Consider the following 8,305-nt stretch of genomic DNA (forward strand, 5'->3'; position numbering starts at 1 on the left):
AAGATAAGTGAACACTTGGTTGGTGCCTTTGATAATTACATCTCATTCATGTATATTTTCCTCCATTTTCTAAATTCCTTATAAATGGACATGTAAACGATAGTGTTGTTAAAACTATCATAAAAACACTTTAAAATAAAAATAAATATTCATATATTTCTTTCTGGTTAACCATAACTATCAACCTTTTATCGAAAGTATTACTATTACTATTATTATTACTATTATCTATTATCAAAATTATAACTATTACTATTACGATTACTATTATCGAAACTTCATAGGGTGCAAAGATATAAGATGAGGTGATGCTTATTAATTGGTTTTGGTGGCTTTAAAACATATTATAACACATGGTACTTTAAAAATGTATAGTATGCACTAGTGTGTATTGGTGTGTATTAATATGACATTTAAAAGTGTAAAAAAAAAACACTCCTGAGAGTTTTTTATGGCTAAAAAAATTAACTTATAAAATACATCTACTAAAACTTTCATTTTCAAATTTATAGATTTTGGAAAGTATTATTTTGATCAGGTTTCCAAATTTGTAACATTAAAAATATCTAATAAACTCTCCCTAAATAATATTTTCGAAAAAAGATAAGAAAGTTAGCATCCCTAAACATTTGAGGTAGATAAAAATAAACAATATAGTGGGAAAAAAAAACCTAAACCTAACCAAAATTTTAAAACCATACTTAAGACGGCCTTATAAAACCATACATAAAAAATTATGCATATACTTATAAAACCTAAATTTATAATTATGGTTTTGAAATTTTAGGTTGACAACTTGGTTATTTATGCGAAATGCGTGGTTATTTATATCGATCCTGCAACTTAGTCGGACGCAGTGTTTTGCCAAAACGAGCGTATAAATTGTAATCTCAAGTATCTCTAAGGGTTTTTCTAGGTGCTTTTCCAAAGGGAGAATTTTCCAGGGCATTTATTAGTGTAAGCATTTGGCTTAAATGTGGGATGTCGAACCTATAGATAACATGAAATCCATTTTTGATATGTTGCTCCACAATTTCACATGTATCTCCTCTCTAAAACATTTTGCTGGGACGTGATCATGCTTCCAACCAATCTGTAAAACCCCAACAAATCCTGCTTGATTATAGACACAAAAATGCCAGTACTTACATCACCGGCCGAGGTCGTTTTGGTGTACCCAAATGCCCATTACAAAGTGGATTCAAATCAATTCTGCATGACATTGTGCCCTCAATCTCGTGGAGCTCTGTTAGGTTTTTCTCAGATTCTTAAAAAAAAAACCCTAACCCGAATCCAGAAAATATTGGGCTAAATAAGGGCTTTAGTGGTGAGGATTCTGGTTGTGGGGATTCACAAGAAATCGAGGGGAAAACTATAGAGAGAGAGATGTCTACTGAGGCGAACGAACTGAGGCAACAACGAAATCAGCTGAGGAGGACTATATATGATCTTAGAAAAGGCTTTGCAATCCTGGCTCTTGCCCAGTTAACATGCGGGGCTTAGAAATGCATGGTTATTTATATCGATGCTGCAACTTGGTCAGACGCGGTGTTTTTCCAAAGGGAGAGTATATATTGTAATCTAAGGTATTTGGCTCGTTATTTTACTACTGCTCTGGAAAATCTTGTTACTATATTTTCCTATTGCTCTGGGAAATAAACGAATGAAACAACCTAAAAGCTCGGCATTCGTCACTAAAGCCAACGCATAGAAACAAAACAGAGTTTGCAGAAACTTACCTGTCAATTTGGAGAGGGTCCGTGTTGTGTTTGGGAGCCCAACCGTCTGATGCAAACACAACAACCTCCGGTTACATGAAGAGACAGGTTTCCAGAGCAACCTCGAGGCACATGAATGAATTTGAATCGTCTGGTGCAATGAATTTAAATGGTCTGGTTCAGTCTAACCCTCAACTGCAGTCCAGGTCCCATGGTGGAAGCTGTTGAAATGTAATTTCAACTGCCGGAATCCGCCATCAAAACTGCGACTGCAAACATTATTTAATTCAGGAAACCGCCAGTCTTCCATCGCACTACTTTTCACCGAGTGGTGGTATTTTCCAGAGGGGCAGCGATAACAACCAGCAGCAGACACGTGGACAGTGTTTTTGTGAGAGCAGTTTTCCCTGGAGCATAAAGATCAGCAGAAAAGTCCGCGCGATATTGCCAACGGCTTGAAACCAAGGTTTGAAGCCATCCGATCGAACCAAAGTTTGTTGTACAGGTCTGCACCACGTTGCGTGAAGTGAAATGGAATTTTTTTTTGACCTCCGTATGACTGACAAAACTGTATGCAAGGCTGACTGAATGAATTTACGGAAAGAGCTAACCAACCATCCGCAGGGTATTTAATGCCCGGGGATATACACGCCGGTTAACGCGATAACACGCGAAAGCCAAGTTTCGGCATTAACTAATATTTTGGTTTTCGCCTATTATCGGGCTAAGCGGCGTGCATATCCCCCGGCATTAAATACCCTGGGGATGGCTGGTTAGCTCTTTCCTAAATTTACTGCCACGCTGAAGCAATTAAAGAATTTAATTGAAATGTACTAGGGTCAGTAAATGTAGGTGAAGTTTTAATTCACGGGAGTAATTTTTTTCTCAAAGTAATATGTAATGTCGTTTTGTTTTTTTTGTTGAAGTTGAATGTGTAATATGCACACCAATGCTAACAGAAAAAAGGGCAATACGCAGACCATGTAATATGTAACACACAACAAAGCACGAATGTTTTTGTTGAGAATATGAAATGTAAGGAGGGTAGACGCAGCAGCGCCAAGGAGAAATTTTTATGTACAGAAGTGCGATTGTAATGGTGTAGTTGTTCATTGAAAAATGAGAGGGAGCACGCAACAACATGTGTTATGTTTTGTGGTTGCTCATTGAGAGAAAACAGGAAGGGAATGCGCAGCAGCGCAAGTGAAATATAATGTAAGGTGAAAAAAAAAAACGCAGCAGCATAGAAGAGTGAATGAAAGGGAATGTACGCAGCAGCGAATGCCCTGTTTTGTTGTTCATTGAATAAGCGAATGTAATGTTTCTGTTTGTTGTTCATTTTGAGAAACGAAAGGGAGCACGCAGTGTGAATTTGAAAATGCAATGAAATGCATATGCGCAGCAGCGCGAGTGTAATTTGTTTTTGTTGAGAAGACGAAGTGAAACGCAGTAGCGCGTGAGCAAGGAGTGAGTAAAGAAAAAGTTCTCACATAATAGTGTGAATGTTTTTTGATGTTGTTCGTTGAAGTGTAAGGGAGACGCAGCAGCGCAAATGTACACAGCAATGTGTTGATTTTTCAACAAGAACAAAGTATTGTTTTGGTAATGCACAGTAGTGCAGACACAACAGTGTAGAATCTGTAATTTGAATGAAGAGAGAGAGTGAATTTTTTTTTTTGTGTGGAACTAAAGCGTTCCTGGTGTAATCCCTCTGTGAGAGGAAGATCCTTTTTTGTATCAGGCAGTCTATTAATGAATACAATGTTCTTTTGTGTGTGTTGTTAAAACTCTGTGTTCTGGAAATAAATTTTTGATCCTGTGGCAAAACAGAGTATTACTCTCTGTTCATTGTTGTTTGGAATCATCAGAAATTCCCAACATGGTATCAGAGCTTGTCCAGGCTCTTTGAAGGTGTCAAAGAAGCTAAAGGAATTGTTTCTTGCTGCAGCAGCTTCTCCAGCAGAGTGAAGACTCAGTCAAAAAATCCAAGGTATTTCTCAAACTAGTTTTTGTGTTACTATTAAGGACAGTCAAATATTTTAAATACACGGTCAAGTATTTTGAAACATAGTTAAGAGTGCAAAAATGGCGAGGTCAAGGAAGAAAGTCTCCAATCCTCCTAAGGATGTGTCTCCCTCTACTACTAAAATAGAAGACAATCAATTTTATGAGGCTCCAAAGCTCAATGGGAACTTTAATATATGGGAAGCAAGAATGAGGACTTTCTTATAGTCTTAAGGGATTGAAATTTGGGAATCAATGATTGATGATAGCAGGATGGATAGAGAATCCAAGGAGTACAAATGCAAAAGCAACAAAGACAATCTTGAATGGGCTACCTGATTCTGTAAAGAAGAATCTTGGAAAATATTCATCAGCAAAGGATATATGGGACAAACTTCATGACCTTCACTCAAAAGGAGCACTGAACATGACCATCAATCAAAAAGGAGATCCTGAGCCCATCATAGAAGCTAAAAATGAGAATGATGACATCAAGGCTGAAGAAGACCTAGAAGATGAAAAGAATGAAAAGGACTTTGTAGAAGAACTCCTCGCTCAACTTATGACTGCCATAGAAGAGATTAACAATTTGAAAAAGGAAAATGAGGCACTTAAGAAGATAGCTCCAGTTGGTAACCAAGATCAAACAAGGAAGAAAGTTGACCTCATCAAGCTTCAAGTACAAGAAAGGGATGAAGAGCTTGCCAAACTTAAGAAGGAATTTCATCAAAGCAAAAGGAAGCATCATGAAGAAGTCATATCCATGACAAATCAATTGAATAAAGCAAAGAAGCAGGAAAATACCTTGTCAAGTCAACTTGAACAAAGGCACAAGAGCATGAACAAACTTGAAGAAGAGATTGGTCAGTACAAGGTAGAGGTCTCCTCCCTTAAGTCTCAATTACAAGAAGCCAGGAAACAGGCACAAGGAGCTGAGAAGAAAATGGAGAGCAGTCAAGCAAAGAATGAAGAAATCTTCAAAATGAAGTCAGATATCATCTCCCTTAAAATAGTAGCAGCTGAAGCTACTCGTAGCAAGGAAGAAACTGAGGAACAACTTGCAAAGAAGAATAATGAGTGTGAAAGATTGGAAGAAGAGATTGTCCTCCTCAGAAAAAAGGTTGAAGGGATGAAAAAAATCATGAAGAGCTCTCAAGCCTTGGATGACATGCTCAACTATCACAGATGTCCATCTGATAAATCAGGACTCGGGTATGAAGGTGAACCCTCAGACAAGAATGAAGATGCTTTAAGAAAAAGAGATGTGAAGAAGCCAGAAAGAAATTATGATGCTCCTAGTTCCAGCAAAGGCAAGGAGAAAAATCAAGGCTACCATAGAATAAATCTTGTTCCAAGTAGAAAACTAGCTCCAAAAAGAAATGTAGATGATATCAAAGAGGCAAGAGGCAATGGTTATCATCAAAGGATCTCAAGGCAGAAAGGCTTCAGAAGTACATCAAAGAAACCTCCATCTCCCAGGTACCAAAGTTCATTTTTTGGTTATTGTTATTCTTGTTCAAACTTTGGTCATATGGCAAAAGACTGTAGAGCATCTCATAAAGATAGATGTTATAGTCTCCGACAACCTCCAAGAAACAATTTTACAGGAAGAAATCATGAAATCTTATTCATGAAAAATGTAGAATGCTTCAAGTGTCATAACATTGGTCATATGGCACGTGATTGTAACTTAACATGGGCTCTTACACAAGCTAGAACCATGCAAAAGAAGAAAGTTACACAAGTATGGAGAAGGAATGAAATACAGTCCGAAAGTCTCCTGAGCTCTCCAACCAATATAAGTTTTTTTTAGAAGACTCTGCCAAAAGGAGACGATGCATATAGTTAGCGGTAGCCTGTAATTCTTGATCATTATCGCTGAAGCTATTAGTGAATGGCTCCTTATGAAATCCTTGCTGAACTATATTAACAATTATTCTTTCATGAAGATCTTCTTATAGGGGAAAGATATGGAATTAAATCTGCCATAAGAGCAGAGAAGAAAAGGTTGCAGGATAGCTTGGAGATGCAAAGGTTGGAAATCTTGTCTAAGGCAGAGAGAAAGAGGATATTACATAATGATCAGAATACTTTTGCAGTTGCTATGGCATCTCAAGGAACATCTAAGAAACTGAGAGCAAATGACCCACTGATTTTCCCAGAAAGCACAAGTGCATATCATGCCCCAATGGATATAACCAACTGCAAAGATAGTACTCTGATTCTCCAGAACAGTAATCAGGCACAGTTTTGTGGCTTAGGATTGATTGGAGTACCTGAGCACAGCGATGAAAGCGATGAAAGGAGAGCTGATACGAATAGGAAGAAAAGTTTTGAACTTTTGATGGAGTGTCTAGCTATGACTAATAACCCAGCAGTTGAAATTAAAGGGGAGTGTTGAAATGTAATTTCAACTGCCGGAATCCGCCATCAAAACTGCGACTACAAACATCATTTAATTCAGGAAACTGCCAGTCTTCCATCACACTGCTTTTCACAGAGCGGTGGTATTTTCCGGAGGGGCAGCGATAACACCTAGCAGCAGACACGTGGATAGTGGTTTTGTCAGAGCAGTTTTCCCCGGAGCATAAAGATCGGCAGAAAAATCTGCGCGATATTGCCAACAGCCGTTTGATTGAAACCAAGGTTTGAAGCCGTCCAATCGAACCAAAGTTTGTTGTACAGGTCTGCACCACATTGCGTGAAGTGAAATGGAATTTTTGTTTGACCTCCGTATGACTAACAAAACCGTATGCAAGGCTGACCGAATCAATTTACCGCCATGCTAAAGTAATTAAAGAATTTAATTGAAATGTACTGGGGTCAGTAAATGTAGGTGAAGTTTTAATTCACGAGAGTAATTTTTTTTCTCAAAGTAATATGTAATGTTGTTTTGTTTTTTTGTTGAAGTTGAATGTGTAATATGCACAGCAATGCGAACAAAAAAAATGGCAATACGCAGACCATGTAATATGTAATGCGTAGCAGAGCGTGAATGTTTTTGTTGAGAATATCCAATGTAAGGAGGGTAGACGCAGCAGCGCCAAGGAGAAATTTTTATGCACAACAGTGCGATTGTAATGGTGTAGTTGTTCATTGAAAAATGAGAGGGAGCACGCAGCAGCGTGTGTTATGTTTTGTGGTTGCTCGTTGAGAGAAAACAGGAAGGGAATGCGCAGCAGCGCAAGTGAAATATAATGTAAGGTGAAAAAAAAACGCAGCAGCATAGAAGAGTGAATGAAAGGGAATGTACGCAGCAGCATAGAAGAGTGAATGAAAGGGAATGTACGCAGCAGCGAATGCCCTGTTTTGTTGTTCATTGAATAAGCGAATGTAATGTTTTTGTTTGTTGTTCATTTTGAGAAACGAAGGGGAGCACGCAGTGCAAATTTGAAAATGCAATGAAATGCATATGCGCAGCAGCGCGAGTGTAATTTGTTTTTGTTGAGAAGACAAAGTGAAACGCAGCAGCTCGTAAGCAAGGAGTGAGTAATGAAAAAGTTCTCACACAACAGTGTGAATGTCTTTTGATGTTGTTTGTTGAAGTGTAAGGGAGACGTAGCAACTCAAATGTACACAGCAATGTGTTGATTTTTCAGCGGGAACAGAGTATTGTTTTGGTAATGCACAGTAGTGCAGACACAGCAGTGTAGAATTTGTAATTTGAATGAAGAGACAGAGTGATTTTTTTTTTTTGTGTGGAACTGAAGCGTTCCTGGTGTAATCCCTCTGTGAGAAGAAGATCCTTTTTTGTATCAGGCAGTCTATTAAAACTCTGTGTTCTGGAAATAAATTTTTGATCTTGTGGCAAAACAGAGTATTACTCTTTGTTCATTATTGTTTGGAATCATCAGAAATTCCCAATAGAAGCGCAGTGTATGGGGTAATTCTGTGCACCCTGCCCCGAAATAGCAGACCTCAAATTCCAGTAGACAGCTCAAGAAGCTAACAACCAGGGGAATTACCATAATCCCGTGAATTCACTTCGGTCACGAGTGTAATTTTGGATGTGCTCTCGGCTGGAAATAAAGAAACCAGCTCGTCTCAACTCCGCCCATGAAAATAGAAAAATATAGTTGCATGAAGGCGCTCATACAGAACCGTAATGAAATGACAATATGCGGACACAGGTAGCGATAGTCGTAGTTGACTAGGTGGAAGTTTTAATGGGATTGATGAGCTCGAATAAATGGCACCTATTAAGCCGAGCTGCAGCGGAGGCGTCAAATTCTCCCAACTATTCTCGATTTAATATCCATCATTATCCTATTTTTCTTTTCGGTAAAGATGGTTCTCGCAGAGTAGCATCCATGTATGATGAATAAAGCATCTTATTAGTCCCTGCCATCTGGCAATGGCCAGGGACTATAGTAATCCGAATGGGTTGATTTAGCATTAATTTGAAGTGTTATTTCGGAGAATGCGGTGGTTAGAGCAAAGTTTTAAAATGCTCCGTGCCAGGATGACCAAAGTCTTCTTGTTTTCCATATTATTTGGCCTCTTCCCAAGGTACGAGAGGCCGGAGATTAGGCTATTTTCCTTAGCCGTGTTTATTATTGCTGACCGTCAGACGATTTCGTATA

The 8,305-nt window shown here is 38.4% G+C and overlaps 1 pseudogene; it reads left to right on the forward strand.

Moving 5' to 3' along the window:
- The first annotated feature begins 1,032 nt into the window (after nt 1-1,032).
- On the forward strand, nt 1,033-1,503 carry LOC149201875 (uncharacterized; annotated as a pseudogene).
- Nucleotides 1,504-8,305: the final 6,802 nt, after the last annotated feature.

Source organism: Pinus tabuliformis, chromosome 2_1 (assembly GCF_031772625.1).
Source record: "Pinus tabuliformis cultivar Carrire ecotype Pingquan chromosome 2_1, CPIR1, whole genome shotgun sequence".
Taxonomy (NCBI): Eukaryota; Viridiplantae; Streptophyta; class Pinopsida; order Pinales; family Pinaceae; genus Pinus; species Pinus tabuliformis.